Here is a 21,506-nt window from a genome sequence, read left to right on the forward strand (position 1 = left end):
AATATAATGACAACCATTCCATACATCACTCAGTACTCATCATAACAAGTGCACTTCTTTTTTATTTTTATTATTTATTTATTATTTTTTAAATTTTAAAATTTTTTATTGAGTTTTGAGAGGCAAAGTGCAAGTGGAGAGGGGCAGAGAGAACAAGTGCACTTCTTTTTTATTTTTATTATTTATTTATTATTTTTTAAATTTTAAAATTTTTTATTGAGTTTTGAGAGGCAAAGTGCAAGTGGAGAGGGGCAGAGAGAGAGGGAGACCCAGAATCAGAGGCAGGCTCCAGGCTCTGCACTGTCAGCACAGAGCCCGATGTGGGGCTCGAACTCACATGTTGTGAGATCATGACCTGAGCCAAGCCTGAGATCATGGCCTTTCTGAGTTGGAAGCCCAACAAATTGAGCCATCCAGGTGCCCGACAAGTTCACTTCTTAATCTCCATCACCTATTTCAGCCATCCCCCCCATTTTCCACTCTTCTGGTAACCATCAGTTTGTTCTCTATAATTAAGAGTTATTGCTTGGCTTGTCACTCTCTCTTTCTCCCCCTCTTTTGCTCCTTTTTTTCTTTTGTAAATGCCATGTACGAAATCATATGGAATTTGTCTTTCTCTGGCTTATTTCACTTAGCATTATAGCCGTTAGCTCCATCTATGTCATTGTAAATGGAAACATTTCATTTTTTATGACTGAATAATATTCCATTGTATATGTATACAAATACCACTTCTTTATCCATTCACCAATTGGTGAACATTTGAGTTGCTTCCATATTTTGGCTACCGTCAATAATGCTGCTATAAACACAGGGTTGCATGTATCCCTTTGAAATAGTGTTTTTGTATTCTTTTTTAAAAGTAGTTTATTGTCAAGTTGGTTTCCATATAACACCCAGTGCTCATCCCAACAAGTGCCCTCCTCCATGCCCAACACCCCTCTTCCCCTTCCTCCCACCCTCTTCAGTCCTAAGTTTGCTCTCAGCATTCAAGAGTTTCTCATGGTTGGCCTCCCTACCTCTCTACCACTATTTTTCTCCCCATCTGCTCGCCCATGGTCCTCTGTTAAGTTCCTCCTAATCCTCCTATACGTGCAATCATATGTTATCTCTCCTTTTCTGCCTGGCTTATTTCGCTCAGCATAACACCCTCAAGGTCCATCTATGTTGCTACACATGGCCAGATTTCATTGTTTCTCATTGTTTCTCATTGTCATGTAGTGTTCCATTGTACAGATAAACGACATCTTCTTGATCCATTCATCAGTTGTTGGACACTTAGGCTCTTTCCATGTTTTGGCTACTGTTGGGAGTGCTGCAATGAACATTGGGGTACATGTGCCCCTATGCATCAGCAGTCCTGTATACCTTGGGAAAATTCCTAGCAATGCTATTGCTGGGTCATAGGGGAGTTCCATTGTTAATTTTTTGAGGAACCGCCACACTCGCCTGCGAGTTTATATNCTCTCCAACCCCCATCAGTCCTCAGGTTGTTCTCAGCATTTAAGAGTCTCTCATGGTTTGCCTCCCTCCCTCTCCCCCACTATTTTCCCCTTTCTTCTCCCCCACTGTCCTTCGTTAAGTTCCTCCTAATCTTCCTATATGTGCAAAGGGTTTTTGTATTCTTTAGGTAAATACTCAGTAGTGCAATTGTTGGATGATAAGGGAGTTCTATTTTTTACTTTTTGAGGAAATTCTATTCTGCTTTCCACATTGGCTGCACCAGGTTGTATTCCCACCATCAGTGCACAAGTGTTCCTTTTTCTCCACATCCTCACCCCATACCTGTTATTTCTTGTGTTGTTTTAGCCATTCTCACAGGTGTGAGGTGATATCTCATTGTAGTTTTAATTTGCATTTCCCTGATGATGAGTGATGATTAACATCTTTTTATATATCTGTTGGCCATTTGTAGATCTTCTTTGAAGAGATATCTGTTCGTATTTTCTACTTATTTTTACTGGATTATTTGTGGGAGGTTTTTTTGGTGTTGATTTTTATGTTCTTTATATATTTTAGATATAAACCCTTTATTGGATATGTCATTTGCAAATATCTTCCCCCATTCCATAGGTATACTTAGTTTTGTTGTTTCCTTTGATATGCAGAAGATATTTATTGTGATGAAATCCCAACACTTTATTTTTGCTTTTATTTCCCCTGCCTCAGGAGACATATCTAGTAAGAAGTTGCTATGACTGATGTGTAAAAGGTTATTGCCTGTGTTTTTCTCTAGGATTTTGATGGCTTCTTGTATTACATTAGGTCTTTCATCCATTTTTAAGTTATTTTTGTGTATGGTGTAAGGCAGTAGTCCAGTTTTATTCTTATGCATGTTTCTTTCAGTTTTCCCAATACCATTTGTTGAAGAGACTGTCCTTTTCACATTGGATATTCTTTCACGCTTTGTCAAAATTTAAATGACAATATAGTTGTGATTTCATTTCTGAGTTTTCTATTCTGTTTCAAGGATCTATGTGTCTATTTTTGTGCCAGTACCATACTGTTTTGATTACTACAGCTGGGTCATAGGGTAGTTCTTTTTTTTTTTTTTTTTTTTTTTTGTAGCTTAAAACAATGCAGGTTTATTTCTGGCTCATGAAAAATATCCATTATAGGTTGGTGGGCATTCTGCCCATGCCATCCTCACCCAGAGATCCAGGGTAATAGAAACCCCATCATCTGAAAGGCTGACAGTTGCAGAGACACAGGGAAGACAGTATTGTACACAAGAGAATGTACACAGGGGCAGAAGATATGAACAGACACTTCTCCAAAGAGGACATCCAGATGGCCAACAGACACATGAAACGATGCTCAGCATCCCTCCTCATCAGGGAAATACAAATCAAAACCACACTGAGATACCACCTCACACCAGTCAGAGTGGCTAAAATGAGCAAATCAGAGAACTCTAGATGCTGGCGAGGATGTGGAGAAACGGGCACCCTCCTCCCACTGTTGGTGGGAATGTAAACTGGTACAGCCCCTCTGGAAAACAGGGTAGTTCTATTTTTAACTTTTTAAAAAACCTCCACACTATTTTCTGGAGTGGTTGCACCAGTTTGTATTCCCACCAACAGTGCAAAAGTGTTCCTTGAAAAGTTGAGCTACTCTATGACCCAGTAATTGTACTACTTGGATATTTATCCAAAGGATTAAAAAATGCTGACTTGAAGGGGCCTGTGCACTCCAATATTTATAGCAGCACTATCAATAGCTAATCTATGGAAAGAGCACAAATGTCCATTGACTGATGAATGGATAAAGAAGATGTGGTATATAAAAATACAATGGAATATTACTTGGCAATTAAAAGGAACAAAATCTTGCCATTTGCAACAACATGGATGGAACTAGACTGTATTATGCTAAATGAAATAAGTCCCTCAGAGGAAGACAAATATCATATGATTTCATTTATATGTGAAATTTAAGAAACAAAACAGATGAAAGTAGGGGAATGAAAAAAATAAAATGAGATAAGAACAGAGAGAGAGGCTAACCATAAGAGACTCTTAAATATAGGGAATAAACTGAGAGCTGCTGGAGGGCTAGTAGGTGGTAGGATAAATGAGTGATGAGTACTAGGGAGGGCAGTTGTTGGGACAAGCACTCGTTTTGTATATAAGTGATGAACCACTGAATTCTTCTCCTGAATCGAATACTACACTATATGTTAACTAAATTGAATTTAAATTTAAAAGAAAAAGAAATAGAAAAGATAAAAAAGTAAATAATAAAATAAAATATGTCCTTTGTAGACAGCATATAGATGTGTCTTTTTTTAAATCCATTCTGTCACCCTTGTCTTTTGATTGGAGAATTTAGTCCACTTACAGTCAAAGTAATTATTTATAGATATGCATTTATTGACATTTTATTACTTATTTTGTGATTGTTTCTAAAGACTTTCTCAGGTCCTCTCTCTGATTTTCTGATTTCTTCCCTTCATGTTTTGCTGATTTTCTTCATTGATATATTTAGATTTATTTCTCTTTACTTTTTGCTTATTGATTAGTGGTTTCTGATAATATGGTTACCATCGGGTTTGTATATAACACCTGTGCATATAGCAATCTATATTAAGTTGATGGTCATTTAAGTTTGAACCCATTCTTTTCTCCTCTCCTCTCCATGTTTTAGGTTTGTGTTGTTGTATTTTATCTTTGTGTGAGAGTTCCTTGAGTGATTTTTTTACAGAAATATTTCTTTTTAATGCTTTTGTGTTTCCTACTTTCATATTGTCAATTTTGGTCTCTCCTTTCCATGTAAATAGTCCCCTTTCATAATTCTTGTAAGGCTATCTAGAGAACTCTTTATCTCTCCTTCTATTCAGAATGATAGCCTTGCTGGATAGAGTATTTGTGGCTGCAGATTTTTCGTATTCAGCACTTTGAATATATCATGTCACTCTTTTCTGGCTATTAAAGTTTCTGTTGAAAAATCTTCTAGCTTTATAAGATTTCCCTTATATGTTACTTACTTCTTTTGTCTTGCTGCTTTAAAATTTTTTGTTAATTTCTCACTATATTTTGTCAATTTAATTACAATATGTCTTGGTATGGGTCTGCTTTTGTTGATTTTGATGGGAGTTCTCTATGTCTTCTGGATCTGGGTATCTGTTTCTTTCCCCAGATTACCCAAATTTTCAGCTATTATTTCTTCAAATAAAATTCGGTCTGCTTTTTTCTCTTTTCTTCTGGGACTCCTATGATACGAATGTTATTATGTTTGATAGAGTCACTGAGTTCCCTAAGTCTATTCTCATTTTACAAAATTCTTTTCTTTTGTTTGGCGTGATTACTATCCATTACTCTGTCTTATAGCTCACTAATTTGTTCCTCTGCTTTTTCCATCCTGCTATTCATTCCATCAAGTGTGTTTCTCATTTCATTTATTGAGTTCTTTATCTCTGTTATGTTATTCCTTATCTCTGTGTTAAGGGACTCACTGATGCCTGCCCCTCTTTTCTTACGTCCAGTGAGTATCTTTATGATCTTACTTCAAATTCTTTATCAGACATGTGAGTGACTTTACACCACTTAGATCCCTGACGATGACTTCTTCCCGTTCTTTACTTTGGGATAAATTTCTCTGTATCCTCATTTTGTCTGCCTTTTTGTGTCTGTTTCTCTGTGTTAAGAAAGTCAGGTATGTCTTCTACTGTTTAAAGTAGTGACTGTATGAAGAAGAGGTCCTGGAGTGCCCTGAAGTGCAGTGGCCCCTGTTCATCAGAAACTGGCACATCAGGAGAATATCCTATGTGTGTTGCTAATGTCCTGCTGTTGTGTGTGAGCAGATTTTCTGTTCAGTGCAGTTGTCTTCATTGACTCTTTGCCTACTGTGGACTGTGTTTGCTCTGTTTTTTTTTTTTTTTTAAATGGCACTCAGGAGGTCAGCTCTGAGGGGTGTGCCCACCAGTGAACTTGGGAGCCAGGCAGGGATGTTTACAAAATTTGCACTGAGCTTCTAGTTCTATGCTAGATCCCTCCCACACGCAAGTACTGCGATGGCTGGGGGCTGTGTGCTGGGGTGGCTAGGGCACAAGGCTGGCATGAAATGTGGTGTTCACCAGGCACAACTGAGGCTGGTGTGAAGGTGGCTTGTGGCAAGTGGCTTGGTGTGGGACAGTAACTAGGTGTGCCTTAGGGTGGCAGCTGTGTACCCAGCAGCTGAGTGTGGTGCACTGCAGTGGCTGGGCCTGGTGTGGCAGCTGGGTATGGTATGCAGGATCAGCTGTGCACCTAGCAGCTGGGTAGGGCATACACATTAACACAATTTGTCCTGAGGGCCAAGGTTAGCAGGCTTGGAGTGGGGAAGTCCTCAGGAGAACTCATAGGTGTGGCACACCGCTAGCCAGTTAAGTAGCAAGTGTCTGCACAGCACCACCTCCTGCAGGTTGCTCTGTATTTATACTGGGGGACAGAGGAGAAAAATGACACCTGCCAGCTCCCTCATTTTTGGAGAAGTCACTCAAGATGATACAAAATCAGGATGGACAGATCTGTCTCCTGTTTGCCCCCAGAGCTGTGTTAAGTGCTGCTTTTAAGTTGCCTCTCTGCACAGGCTGCTGTTTCTTTAAGGACAGAGACGCACCTATCACTTTACTTTCCAACTTTCCCAGTGCTGAGTCAGGGCACCAGGGCACTGGTTTTGCAATCTCCTGGAATTTAGCTCCTCTGGTTTTCAAAGCCAAATATTAAGGGGATTAGTTTTTCCCATGTGAGCTCCCTGATGAGAAAGCCTGATTCTCTGCCCTCTCCATGTATCTAACTCCCTCTCTCATGCCAGCAGCTTCCCTCCACCTTTTGGACCTTCCTAGGATTTCAGAAGCAGCATCTTCTCTATATTTAGTTGTGAAATTCGTTCTGCTAGTCTTCGGATTGCTCTCTGGTTTATTGACTTGGATGTGGATGCTTTCTCATTGTAAACATGAATGAGGAAAACTCAGGGTCCTCCTACTCTGCAGTCTTTCCAAGGTCCTTAAAGCATATATAGTATTTCTTTTCCTCTGGCTGTCTTGAAAGCTTTCTCTAAACTTTGGAGTATACTAGTTTATGGAACTAAGTGTGTGTGTGTGTGTGTGTGTGTGTGTGTGTGTGTGTGTGTGTTGTCATGTTTGATTAATATGAGCTTATTGGATCTTTGGTTTGTCGTTTTTATTAACTTTGGAAAATTTTCAGCTGTTTCTTTTTCATTCTGTCTGTCATATAGAGGTCCAAAAAGGATGTATTAGACCATTTGATATTGACTTATATCTTTTAGATGCAGTGTTCAGTTTTTTCCTCCCAATTCTTTTATTTACTTTTAGATCTATTTCTATTGATTTCTTTCTTTGGTTATATCCTTCTGCTAAAAGCCCACTGAAGGATTTCTCTGATACTATGTTTTTATTTCTAACATTTCTACTTGACTCTTTAATTACTTCAAATTCCCTGCTGAAATTTCACATCTGTTCATGCATGTTATTTATCTTTCCCACTAGGTTCTCAGAGATTAATCAGTTATTTTATTTTATAAAATTTATTTATTTATTTTGAGAGAGAGAGAGCATGCACAAGTGAATGAGGGGCAGAGATGGGGAGATAATTCCAAGCAGGGTCTACTACATCAGCATGAAGCCTGATGCCAGACTTGATCTCACAAATCGTGAGATCATGACCTGAGCTAAAATCAAGAGTTGGATGCTTAACTGACTGAGCCACCCAAGCACCCCTAATCATAGTTATTTTAAAGTCTGATATGATATTTCAAATATATGTGTCATCTCTGTATATAGTTTGATGATTGCTTGATTTCTTGACAATGTTTTTTAAAATCTTTTTTGCGTTTCAATTTTTGACTAAATGACAAACATCATGTGTAGAAAATTAGGTACTGAGATAAATAGCATATATACAGTCCCTTCTTTAGTCACACCATTAATGTAGATGGAGTCAATCTGATCAGTAGTTGAGCTGGATTGTTTTTGCTTTCATTATCTTCAGTGCCTGCAAACTTCTAGATTCTCTAGTAGTTGGCTTCTGTTACTCTGTGCTTAGTAGGTACTTGAATCCAGAGAGCTCTACTCTCAGTTTTTAGTTGTTCCTGCATGCCTGTGTTGTAAAAGTTATCTATTTTCATGTTCATGTTCCTCTCCCAAAGGTTGACTGTGTGATGCTTGAGGGATTCTTAGTTCTCTAGGTCCAGCTTCTTAGTCTCAGGCAAGACTAATGAACCTGGGCCATGAGGAGCAGTCCTTCCCAGTGTGGTTTTTCTCTCTCACTGTTCTGTCTCTATTAATATTTCAGAAACTATCTTTATTAAGGATTTGGTTAGCCCTTAAAATTATAAATTATAAGACCTAATGGAGACATTTAATTCCATCTGGTCCAACTACTCATCCAAGTTCTCTAGCCATCTAATTGCCCAGGCCCTGTATATAAATAACCTAGAATTAATAGTACACTAACATTCATTGCAGCTGTTCTATCTCTGGAGAGCTCTAATTGCTAGATATCTCCTATGTTGAGTTGTGTTTGGTCTTCCTATAATTTCCACTAATTAACCATAACTGTTTAGGCTCAAGATAATTTCAATACATTCTATATATAATAGCTCTTCAAATATTCAAAGATAAAAATTATTCATCCATATTTTATTTTAAAAAATGTATTGAATGCCAATGGGCCAAATACCGTATTTGTTACTAGAGAGTCATTTGAAAAAGTATAATTCTTGCTATACGAGATCTGAAATTCTAGTGGTAAAGATAGAAACTGTAATGCAAGATGGTAAGAGAATTACTCGACATAAATTTGAGCATAATGTTTTGGGAACACAGAGAAAGAACACCTAGTTGAAGAGACAAAGAGTGCTAGAGATAGCTGCCTGGAAGATCTGAGACTTACAGGGATGTAGGAATTAGGTATATGGAGGGAGGAAGGACATTTCAGGCAATAATTAATCTTAGCAATGGCTTGGAAGTGTAAATCCTGGAAATAAAAAGAAATTCAGGTATAGGTATAAAGGGTAAAGAAGGCATACCTGGGAGCACATCACAGAGGGCACTATATGCTTTATCCCATACATAACAAGAGTCATTAAAAAGTCCTTGTAGAAGACAAGCATAGTGTATAGTATAGTATAGTATGGTAGTATAGTATAGTATAGTACAAACAGAAACAAAAAGATGCTTCTAAGATTCTATTTGTGTATAAAGTGGAGAACAGTAGTATTTCAGGGAGAATGTTCATCATGCTGTTCAGGATGAAAGTAGCACTCTCAGAAACATCTTTTTATACATATGTGTCTAAATAGTGTTTTACATGTAGAACAGTGGGTGAATACGTTCATTCATGGAAGTAACATTTGGAATACTTGGAAATGTATAGGCACATTTTTTGTTCACAGTGACTAGAGATTATTGCTGGAATTTAGTGAAATGGAGCTGGGAATGCTAAATATCCTGTAGTGACCTATAATGCACAGAATAGTGCTATATGACAAAGGAAGTGTGAACAGCACCCCCTAAGGAAGCCTAAAGAACAAATCCTGGAAGGTGGCAGGAAAGGTTGGAATCAAGGACACAGGTCCAAAGGTAGACCTAAGACAAAAAGGGAAATAGCACATTTTCAGAGACTAGTAAACAGGAATGAAGAACTAGTAAGAAAGGAATGAAGGTTATTTTAATTTTTTTAATGTTTCTTTTATTAATTTCTGAGAGAGAGAGAGAGAGAGAGCGCGCGCGCGCGAGAGAGAGCGCATGAGCAGGGGAGGGCCAGATAGAGAGGGAGATACAGAATCTGAAACAGACTCCTGGCTGTCAGCACAGAGCTCGACGCAGGGATCGAACCTACGAACTGTGAGATCATGACCTAAGCTGAGGTCGGACGCTTAACCAACTGAGCCACCCAGGCGCCCCTGAAGGTTATTTTAGATAATATTAGAGGTTGAGGGGGAATCATGCCCGAGAAAGAATAAAGAGAAGGCAAGTTTGCCTGAAAATAAAGAAGAGGATCGTTGAGTGGGTAGCCTGAAGACAGAGGTGAGGGATGATCTAGTCATCATGAGTGTGGAACAGGAAGTAAGCAGGGCAGGACTTGTGGGAGACCTGAGCACCCTGTTGGATACTGACAAGATCCAAAGAATATCAGACAACATCCTACCAGGAATCAGATGCTGCTCACACACTAGGATAATTTAGTGATAGTTTAATAAAAGGACTATTTAGAGAGGTGTGAGACAGTTGTTTAGAAACAGGATACGCAGTATCCTGGGGTTAGTGACAGCAGATCCCTTATCATCTGTAGAGAGGGCTACTGTAAAAGGAGGAGTGGCTTTGGGTCAAGAGTGTGGTTAATCTTAGCACATTCTCCTGTCTTCTATTTCTTTCCCAGCCTTCCCAGTGTTCATACTTAACCAAAAGCCAGAGTTCATGGTAGCCTGTTATATAGCCTATTATCCAAGTCAGAGTAGGGTATGGAAAGATGGATAGTCTGAGGGACAAATGGAAAATGTCTAGTTCTCAGAGTATGGTTTAAGATTAGGTAACAGAAAAGGGGGGTGGATAACTTGGTGTTGATGAGATCCAGAAATTTAGAAATTTTTATTTAGTGGATCTTTAAAGACATTCAATGACAGAAATTAGGTAGAAAATGTGAGAGCAATCCATGGGATTTACCTGTCTGATATCCTTTCAAGAAAGGAACTAAAGTAAGCATGGCAGTTTAAGATGAAAAAAAAAAAAAAAAGAGGTTTTAGTTTACTGTAAAAATAAATACAGTTCACCAAACCTGCTTTCTTTTCTGTTTAGGGCATATGGCCCGACTCCATTTGTCAGCCTTTGGTTCAGTTAGGAGGAGCCATAGAGCTAAGTCCTGGCCAAAGGTATGTGAGCAAGGGTCATACACACTGCTTCTTGGTCTGACCCTTAGAAGCCCTCCTGTGTGAGTCTCCACATTTCTCACTTCCATATGTTGCCAAAAGGGGTCACCTGACCACAAAATCACATTGGACTTATATGTGAGCACAAAATAAACTTTTATTGTGTTAAGTCACTGAAATTTCATGTTGATAGAGTAGTTACATTTTCCTTTAGGATGTCATTCCTCCAGGGTCAGGCTAAGGATATGGTGATGAGTGAGTAGAATCCAAGAAGCCCTGTGTAGTAAAAATGGGCAGACAAGTACTGACCAGGAGAGGAAGTGGAGAAGAAAGGTGAAAGGAAATTAAAGAACATTTCAAGATAAGACTGAGGAATCTTTTTTTTTTTTTTTTAAGACTGAGGAATCTTTGAGAAAGGATAACATTGACAGCAAGAGGAAACAGAAGAGGAGAGGAGCAAAACAGATCTGTGGTTGATGAGCCTGGCTTTGAAATTCAAAACATTAAATTCTGGTTGGTACTGAAGATGTCAGGAAGCACCTGGAGACAAAAAGGTAAGAGGATAATTTAATCTAGCATTCATTCAGTTGCTTGTTGAGGACAATGAGTTCACTGAGTCACAGGGAAGTGCCTGTGGTCATTTTGTGATGGGAATGATGCCAGAATGAACACTGAAATCTGCCCAAGCAGTTAGAAATCTATGAGAAATGGGTCAGTCCACTTTGATTAGTTCTGGATTAGCTTTTTACTTCTGACTAGCCTGACACTTTACGTGAAGTGCGTACTGAAAATAGTCATTGGAGAAAATGAATAAAAGAAGGCATAAAAATGAATGCTTTAAAAAAATTTGGAGATACTCCTTCCGGTAAAATTATGACTCAGGGCACAGTGTGTGTACATGGGAAGAGTCTGTTTGTAGCCTGTCATGGAGTCAGGAAAGTCCTGACCCCAATTCCATTTGGAAACCATCAAAGTAGGGACAACAAAAGGAAAGTGAAGGTTTGTTTAGCCAGAGAGTGGATAGTAGTGAAATTGAATAGGGGTGCATTCTTTTTAGTGAAGTTCCTAGACCTGACTGGAAGCAGTATGAGCAAATGTTCCATTCTGACTACCTTTCCAAACCACTTGCCTGGTTTATAAGGCCTGTTTAAGACAACAGACCCACTCCATCTAAATCTCTTCAGGTGGCAAGGGGAAGAGCTGCTTGGCCATTATTCACTTAAATTTCTAGCAGGGTTAGAAAGTTGTCCTCAGTATTTTTTCCCAACTGAAGAAAATTATTTTGAACTAATTTTAGAATTAAGGAAGAGTTGCAAAGATAGTACTGAGTGTCCATATATAGATACTCACCTACTTTCCCCTAATTTTAATATCTTATCTAAACATAGTACAATTATGAGTACTATTATTACTGTAAAAATACAGATTTTTAAATTCAGATTTGACTTATTTCAATGAAAGCAATTATTGCACCATTTGCAGGGAGCCAATTTTTATCACAGTCAGCATCAAGAGCTCATTGAACACACAGATATTTTCAAATGACAATTCAGACATTTCAGCTCTTAAAGTTCTGGTTGCAGATAAGTGGGATGGAGAGATGAGATGGAAGGCCTTGTCTTTATCACAGGAAATGAAGCTTTAATGGAGTTCTGAGAACAGAGAGCTGGTTGAGAGAGGCAGCTGGAAAGGGGCAGAGCTGGGACGCTGAAGGAGGCAGGCACAGGGAGTGATGGTGAAGATGGGCTTCTATGGCAAGACAGCTTGGCTTCCTTGTCTCACTCACATCCCCATCTGAAAGGGTGAAAGTACCAGTAGGTCAATTATGTGGTGGGTTATTGTGAGAAGAGACAAACTACCTGATAGATAGAGAGATAATGGTTGTGGAGCTCTTTACAGTTTACAAACTTTTTTCACAAAATGAGTAACGGGTATCCAGAATCTGAGTTTGACTAACCACAAATTAGTCTTAGAGCCATGAGGAGCCTTAGAGAGGATCTTGCCCAACCCAATAGTCAGAGAAAAGGTACTTGGGCCCAGACCTTCTTCTGCTGGGTCACAGCTGAGGGAAGGGCAGCCCAGTTTCTGCTTTCCCATCCCATTTTTGTACTACTCAATATTTTCACTTAAATCTACAGAATACCCAACTTGGGTAGTAAAACTCACATCTGAGAAAACAGAAATGATATGCCTTGTTCTTGACAATCTTTTTAATTAGCATCATAAGGTTGGTGCAGAGAATTGGAGACTTTACATCAAGGTCATCTAAAGCAGAACAGGCCACAGAGAAGAGGAAATTCTGTTTTGAGTTAATAAGGAAGAGTTAGGAAATTGCTGGCTTGGGAATGTGGAATTTAACTCTTTTACATTACTCCATGGTCCTGTGCTCAGAGAAGCTGATATGCAGCATTTTCTAAACCCCTGAACTTCCATGGGAAACTTTCATGTCTAATGACTTTCAGGTCACTCATTTTTTTTTTCATGTTCTTTAAATAAGTATCTTTATGTTTTAAAAATATCCTAAAGTACTTGAGTTTCATTTGTAAAGTGAGTTATCAAATGTATTGTCTATTTTTGTAAAGAAACACTTGTTGTTTTACTGAATGAAAGTAAGATTTTCCTACAAATGAAAAAACACTGAGGTTTCCTAAAATGAAGTGAAACAAGGTCTCCCTCTGGTCTGGCCTTCATGAAGCATGCATAGGAACTTCTTTCTCTCAAAAGTGATAACATAGGCTTTGTAGAAACATCTCTCACAGTATTTGCCTGTGATACAAGGAGAAGCTTGGAGCCTTTCAAGGAATTTCAACTAGTTTCTATTGAGTCCCTAACAACACATCTCCCAAACTTCTCTGCTCCCCATCTGGGAACACAAATTGTGAAGGAGATATGTACCTGTGCTTGGAGGGAAGAAGAGAAGTAGATACGGGGCCCTTTATGCCTAAAGCCACTGAGGTGATTAGATGTCAACAATCTCAGTGACTGATGTTTAGCCAGTAGATGACTTTTCACTCTAAGGGTTTAATTGGAGAAAGTACTGCATATAAAGGCAGATTAGAAGGTTTTCATTGAACCATAATTTTTTTTAAATGTTTATTTTTAGGAAAGAGAGAAAGAGGATCTGAAGCAGGCTCTGTGCTCACAGCAGGAAGCCCAATGGGGCTTGAACTCATGAACCAAAAGATCATGACCTGAGCTGAATTCAGATGCTTAACTGAGCCACCCAGGCACCCCTGAACCATAATGTTTTTAAGCAGACTCTTCACACAAGTAGGAGAGAGTCCTTTGGGTTGACTTGAGGGTCCTAGCCTGAGCTGTCACCCTTGCCAGAAGCTACTTCCATGTTCTGTCAATGGGGCAGATTTGAACTGCTAATTGAGCAGACACTGCTTACAAAAAGAAACTTTTTAATATAGTATATATTTGAAAAGTGAAAAAAGAATAATATCTTAGCAAATTCCCTCCTTTCCTTAAAAAAGGGGGGGAATGGAGATGAGGTGAAGAAAGGGAAAAAAACAATTGTCCCCATTCATGGTTCTTGTCAGCATAGCTGATCAGATTGTTTAATTTCAGAATTGTTAGAGGATGTGGTGGTATTCTTCAGGACATCTCATTTTCCTACCTCTTTCCAGGCACCCTCCACTAACATCTTGCTCATTACCATGTGTGCTTAATAAGATAAGCCTTCATCTCAGAGGCAAAGGCTGGCTCCCTACCTGTGGTTGATTTTCTCTTCCACGAGATGTTTTGCTGTTCTTGTTCCCACCCATGGATGCCCCACTCAGTTCCCAGAGAGGCCAGTTTTGTACCAAAAAGCAAGCTCTAGACAATGTAGTGGTTGGAGGAAAGATTTAGAATCACCCCAGTCTTCATAAAATTTATGTCAGAGCCTGGATGGAGTCATTTGGTTTCATCAACATTTGAGCTTAAGGCTTGGCCATGGAATTTAATAAAACAATGTAAGATTCTTTCATAGAGAGATATAAAGTAGAAGGAAACTCTTTTAAGGTAATATATATGTGGAAATAGTATAGTTGTTCAAAGCCAACACTGGAGAACGAAGTAATTTTGTTTTGGATTCAAATGAGGTAAAAATCTAAACGAGTGTGATTCAGTTCCTTTGTGCTTCATAAATTGGTTCTGAGGGTATTTCTAAAAATTAAACAACAAAAACAAAAACAAAACGTTCAGGCAGCAGAGGTGTTGTCTCTCCCGGCTGTATAATTTATCTGCATAAACTTATCACTGATATATTGTTGTTGAAGCAGAGCTTAAATCCCAGGCCATTTTGCATCCCTGAATATGAGCAAGAGTCTTAAAAGTAAGGCCATTTTTTTTTTTTACAGGTGCAATTCATCATCACACCTACCAAAACTAACTTCTAACTATTGCCCATATTTAAGATTCCTCTGATTATCCCTAAAATGTTTTTGTACACTTGATTTACCAACTATTATATTGAAATAGCACGTTACAAATTATACTGAAGGCAGAATTTGTTTGGATGTAGGAGCTCAGATGTGGGTTTGAAACTATTTATGCAATGTAAATACCAGCCTATCCAAAAACAGTTCCTTTTCTTAGGGAAGGACCTCAAATTTCCAGGGAAATCACAGTGCTCTGGAGCAAGAAGTTGATCAGAAGAGCTATTTCTAGAGAGCGGTAGAAGAAACTATCTTTCATTCTTGAGGTTACACACTGATGGCTTCATCCTGACCAGAGAGCTCTAATGTGAAGGGATTTGCACTTCACATTTGCACTAATGTGAGACTCAGTGCACCTTGGTTGTAGCTCATCTCTTTCGCAAGTTGGTTTTGGGATCGTAAGAAGACACTACCTTATTTTAGCCTCAGCTTTCTACTTGGTAAAATCCACGTGTAAATATTGTTTCTGCTCATTTGGCAGGGGGTAAAAAATCTTGTGCATGAAGGTTCTTAGAAAAGCAGTGTGCTATACCTATAAGAGGCAATGCTGTGAACAGAAATGATGGTTAAGTATAGGCACACTTGTACAGGCATGTGCTCATGAGCTGGCCTTTTAGCATATTAGTGTGCATGATGATATCTATATTTTGTTATTCCCACAGAGGAATAATTAGTTAGTTATATAATGACAAATAGACTTCACATGACTGGTGTTTGTGAAGTGTAACAGTATTTCTTCTGTAAATCTTGGGAGATACAGTATAAAATAAAGTGCCATCAGGAGATGAAGTTGACTTGTGGAATTTTCTCCTAAAAATTATAGGACACTAATTAATTAAATGACCAAGTTTGAACATATTTTCTAAAAGTAAACTTTTACGTAACTATCTCTTTTGCTTTTGTCCTTTAGCCTCTGTGCACTTCTCATTTCCTCCCTCTCAGGCCACTCTGAGTGTTCTCTGCACACCTGTCTTCAGAGATCTGCCGCTTAGACAGGGTGTACCTCAGAATTTTTCCTGTACCTATCTTCCAATTTATTCCATAGCATCAATTACCATCTACTTCTTTTTTAAAGTTTATTTATTTATTTTGAGAGAGAGAGAGAGAGAGAGAGACAGAGAGAGAGAGAGAGAGAGACAGAGACAGAAAGAACATGCAAGTGGGATAGGGACAGGGAGAGATGGGAGAGAGAATCCCAAGCGGGCTCTGCGCTTTTAGTGGAGATGTGGGGCTTGTACTCATAAACCGTGAGATCATAACCTGAGCTGAAATCATGAGCTGGATGCTCAGCCGGCTGAACTACCCAGATGACCCTGACTGTGACTTCTTGTTCCGAGGGCCATGGGAGTCCAGAATGGTTCACCCAATTTCTTCAAAACCTAAGAGGATTGGAGAAGATAATGAAACTCATCTAGAACTTCTATCAACCTACTTTTCATGGGTTAAATGTTTCCCTCCTTTTTTGTGATCATAGATTTGCCAAAGGCAGGCAACCAGAAGGCCAAAAACAGACCTTTTGTTACTTGATGCTTATGCTTCTCCTTACACAGATTGGGGCCATATGTCAAGTTCTGCACTCCTTGAGACCAGAGCTAAATGTGATTCATCTCTGAAACCTCATGGAGCTTGAGAATTACCAACCTAATGGGGTGACAGCTCTTCAGTTGTGACATTTGACAGACGAATTTGTGTTTTTGCTCTGTGAGTTTGTTACTTTAAAAAGGATCCTCATTCAGCAATATTTGTTGTCACATGACCAGTGTTATATCAGACAGTACAGGCTATAGTTAAGTGCACAAGCTCCGGAGACAGGCTCTTTGAGTTCAATACCTAGACTGTTCTTAGTTATCTGGGTTTGCATATTATTGTACCTCTTTGTATTTCAGTTTCCTCTTGTGTACAATGGGGATAATAGTATACATCTGAAAAGGCTGTTCTAAGAATAAATGCTAATACATGTAAATAAATGCTAATACATGTTCTACATGTTAGAACAATGTCTAACAAATAGTAAGGACTCAATGTTATCAAAGTACTGAGGGATGTGACATGCCCTAGAGAATGCGGTACATGTACAGAATCTACAACATGCAGATCTTAAACCCTAAGCTGCGTTGTTCAGACCTTAACGTACCTCAGAATCACCAGAGAGTTAGGTAAAAATACAGATGCCTGGGTCCCCTGCCTCAAAGCCCCTGATTGATCCCAATGCAAACAAAGTTTGAGAACTACTTCATCAACAAAACTGGATTATTCCCCTTCATGAAATAAAAACTTTGAAAAGCAGGTAACCAAGGCACTTCTTTCCCCCTAAATTCTTTTAATCAGTGTAAGCTAATGGAGGAGTATTTAGTGATGAGGGCTGACTTCCAACAGGGACTGCAGTGCTGTTGTGAGCATCATCATTTGTGTGTCATTAACAGATGGCAAAGTATTCTTAAAAACAGTGGCATTTTTGCAAAGGTTCTGATTAGGAACCTGCAGTTTCAAAACCCATTTGTCATTGAATATATCACTGTGATTAATATATCACCCATTTGCTTATACATAATGGTTTTGTGTTGTGATTTGGTACTGTCAAACATAGGATAATAAACCTTTAAAAATCGTATATATTAGTTTCCTCTTCAAAAGAATCTCTTCTGATAAGGATATGTTTTCTTTATCAAGTGATTGACAGGACTGAACTGGGATGGGGGAAGGGCTCACACAGCCTTGAGTAGCTTTCCTTTTCCTGTCTGGTTAGGATCCCAAGCATTCTTAGGGGTGGTAAAGCCCTCAGCTTGCTATGTTCAGGAACTCAGTCTGATCACAGAATTATCTTCCTTTTAAAAAGTGGTCATATATTTTATTATGTTTTCCTCCTAATATTTATGCAGTCTCTTCTCCTTCCATCAATCTTCTCAGGTTCTGTCTCCATTCCCTTTTACATTTTCTCAGAGAACCAACTTTCAGCCTTGCTGTTTGATCGTCTCCACTGTATCTTTGTTTTGTACTTCTTTCATTTCTGCTTATTATTTCCTTCATTTTCTTAAACTTTTGAGTTTGAGGCTTACTTCATGTTCAATCTCTCTGCCCTTGAAGTATTTCTTTAGCTGCAGTTCACATTTTGATGGGAAAATTTTCATTATTGTTTAGTTCTCAATTTTTCTAATTTTTGTGATGGTTTCTTTTTTTTTTTTTAATGTTTTATTTATTTCTAGGAGAGAGAGAGACAGCGTGAGCAGGGGAGGGTCAGAGAGAGAGGGAGTCACAGACTCAAACAGGCTCCAGGCTCTGAGCTGGCAGTCAGCAAACAGCCCGACGCGGGGCTCGAACCCACGAACCGCAACATGATGACCTAAGCGAAAGTCGGACGCTTAACTGACTAAGCCACCCAGGCGCCCCAGATGGTTTCTTTTTTTGACCAAGGTATTCTTCAGTGATCTGTTCTAGAACTTCCAAACATATAGGGGGTTTAAAGTTATCTTCTTGTTACTGATTTCTAAGAGAATTGTATTGTAGTCAGAGAACTTGATAGTGATTCCTTATTATTTCTTGAGCCTTGCTTTGGGGCCAGTATATGGTGAGTCCTCTAATGACTGTAGGATTCTATAAATTTCAGCTAGATTGTTTTCTAATTATGCTTATTTTTTCTTCAAATTTTATAATTATTTTGCATGCTTAATCCATTTGTATATGAAAAATGTGTTTAAAATCTGCTAATACAATTGTGGGTTGTAAATTCCAGTGATTTTAAAATTACACAGTGAGGTTATATTGTAAAGTGTAACTAAGTTTAGAATTATTTTTATCTTCCTGGCAAATTGTTGCTTTTATCACTATATATATAATAGCAAATTTTATTCTTAAATAGATTTTGCTTTAAAGTATGCTTTATTTGATATCAGACTAGCACTACTAGTTTTCTTTTCATAAGTATTTTCTTGACATACTATTTTTAAGCCTAGTATTCTTTTTTTTTTAAAATTTTTAATGTTTTATTTATTTCTAGGAGAGAGAGACAGACAGCGTGAGCAGGGGAGGGTCAGAGAGAGAGGGAGTCACAGACTGAAACAGGCTCCAGGCTCTGAGCTGGCAGTCAGCACAGAGCCCGACACGGGGCTCGAACCCACGAACCGTGAGATCATGACCTAAGCGAAAGTCGGACGCTTATCCGACTAAGCCACCCAGGCGCCCCTAAGCCTAGTATTCTTTTGGTTTTAATATTTAGGAGTTTTTTATTTTAAGGCCCAGAAGTAACACATTTTAAAATAACATATAGATGGATTTTTTTGTTATAAAGATCTATTTTATTGAAAAAGTTTTGACATTGTGTTAATTTTAAAATATTTTTACCTTCTTAATTTGCACTTTCTGTTTACTCTTTTTATGCTTCAATCTCCCCATATTAGTTACTTCTATTGGTTTAGTTTTTTTAAAAAATCATCATGAGCATTTGAATTTCTATTCTATATCTTTAAATTATTTTAATGTTTATTTTTTGAGAGAGAGAGAGAGAGAGAGAGAATCTGGAGAAGGATCGAGGCTCTGAACAGTCAGCACAGAGCCTGACATGGGGCTCCAGCCCACAAACCATGAGATTATAACCTGAGCCAAAGTCAGATGCTTAACTGACTGAGCCACCCAGATGGTCCATATATCTTTACTTAAAAAAAAAAAAAATCAAAACACAACTTTTTTATTGCAAAATAATTTAAGACTTACAAAAAACAGCTTCAAAAATAGTATAGTGTTCTGTATTCATTCTCTTCACCTAGCTTCCCCTAATATCTCACATAGACATAGTACAATAGCCACAACCAGCAAATTAACATGGATGCAATATATTATTAACTGATCTACAGATTTTATTCAAACTTCACCAACTGCCTCACTGATACCATTTTCTCTGTTTCAGGATCCAATCCAGGATCACATATTGCATTTAACTACCACATCTCCAATTTCAGACAGGGCCTCATTCTTTCTTTGTCTTCCATGACTTGACACTTCTGAAGGGCATTAGGTATTCTATAGAATGTCTCTTAGTTGTGCTTGTTTAATGTGTCTTTGTGGTTAAATTTAAGTTGTGAGCATCACTTCTTTGCTATTTTTGCCAAAAGTGTATTAGTGCTGCCTGTTGGCAAACTGGAAGCATCCAAAGCCAATGTGGTTTTCCTCTAGTCGTTATGCTTTTCACATCCTGTTTTTCTATCTCATACCCCCTAATTCACAGATAAGAGAATACTCAGATCCAGGCAACATACTAAACTTCAAGAAGTAGTCCTGGGCCATAATAGCCAACAGGCCAAAGGAAAGACCCCTTTAACAGTTGCTGGTTATAGCTGAATGTGAGAACTCTTGGGAACTGGTCTGCAAAACATGTAATTTGAGACTATGTCTAATACTACTTAGGAGGAACAGTACTTTATTTATTCCTTTTAAAGTCTCCAGATTTCAGTGATGTGGTTCCTTCTGGACATTAAGTAAAGTCATATTCTAAATCGTTATTTTAAGAATCTAGTAATTTTAAGAAAAACATTTCATTTAATGAGAGCTAAGGGGAAAATCAGGGATGCTCCTTTGTAGCAGTCTTACCAGAATTTATTTTGAAGCAGAAAACATTTGGCTTTGCTGAATTTCTGATTGAATCTTAAAAATAATGCAGACAAGTCATATGGGGAAATAGACCCACAAAATAAAGACAATGATTCTCCTAAGTGCCTCAAGTTTGAGCAAGTCAAACAGAAATCAAGCTTGGGATCTCTAATCTCTGGTTTGCAGTCCAACACTTGCACATATTCACTTTTAGCCAAGCTGACAGTCTAATGCTTAATACCAAACACTGTACTTGTGTATCATGACATACATTCCTTTGAGTATTAAAATACAAACTGATCAGTTATAGATTGTATAAATACTTGGAAAAGTGATCATATTATGAGGTTTCCTTTATTCAGCATATTTACTGAACAACCACTAGCAATACTTATTTTTAAAATTCCATTATTATTGCTCTTCTACCTCTGCAAGCACCTAAAAATTTAGAACACTTTGTGTGTCTCTAAATCCAACCTCCCTTATTATATAGATAAGTAAACAGCTGCATTGAAAGGTAAAGTAACTTTCCCAGTGTTGTGCAGATTTGATGACAGAGCTGAGGGGGAAACCAGCTCAAAACCTTTTGATTTCATTTTCTCTATTGCTTATGGATTTTCTATTTCATTGATTTGTGCTCTTCATTACTCCCTTCATTCTACTTGTTTGGGGTTTAATTTGATCTTCTTTTAAAAAAGATTGAATGTTTATTTAGTTTTGAGAGAGAGAGAGAAAGAGAGAGAGGGAGCGCACAAGTAGGGAAAGGGCAGAGGGGGGAGACACAGAATCTTAAGCAGGCTCCAGGCTTTCGGTTGTCAGCAAAGAGCTTGATGTGGGTCTCGAACTCATGAAGCCATGAGATTGTTACCTGATGTTGGACGCTTAACTGACTGAGCCACCCAGTCACCCCTAATATACTCTTCTTAAATTTCTTAATGTGGAAAATTAGATCACTGATTTATATCGTTTTCTTATCTAACATAAGCATTTAAAGTTTGTAATTCCTCTCTAAGCACCCTTCAAATTTGGATGATATATGTTTTATTCAGCTAATTTACTTTTCATTTAGTCTGAACTATTTTCTAAATTCTCTGGTGATTTACTCTTTGACTCATGGGTTATTTATGTTTTAAC

At 38.2% G+C, this 21,506-nt stretch overlaps 1 protein-coding gene across 4 annotated transcripts in view; it reads right to left on the reverse strand.

Annotated features, from left to right (window-relative positions):
- The window catches only part of LOC144224273 (exocyst complex component 2-like), a 126,488-nt gene that overhangs the window by 11,774 nt on the left and 93,208 nt on the right, over window positions 1-21,506 (reverse strand). The window contains exons 7-8 of one of the 4 annotated variants that reach the window (XR_013333000.1): window positions 12,535-12,667; window positions 11,855-12,162 (exon numbers count right to left, since the gene is read on the reverse strand). The exons of 1 other annotated variant lie outside the window; for it this stretch is intronic. The gene's annotated coding sequence lies outside the window, so the exon portion shown is untranslated. Of the gene's footprint in view, window positions 1-11,854; window positions 12,163-12,534; window positions 12,668-16,014; window positions 16,172-21,506 lie in introns of those variants that run through there. 2 more of the 4 variants (XM_077755179.1, XM_077755180.1) reach the window with 2 other exon arrangements.

Source organism: Crocuta crocuta, unplaced genomic scaffold (genome assembly GCF_008692635.1).
Source record: "Crocuta crocuta isolate KB4526 unplaced genomic scaffold, BGI_CrCroc_1.0 scaffold515, whole genome shotgun sequence".
Taxonomy (NCBI): Eukaryota; Metazoa; Chordata; class Mammalia; order Carnivora; family Hyaenidae; genus Crocuta; species Crocuta crocuta.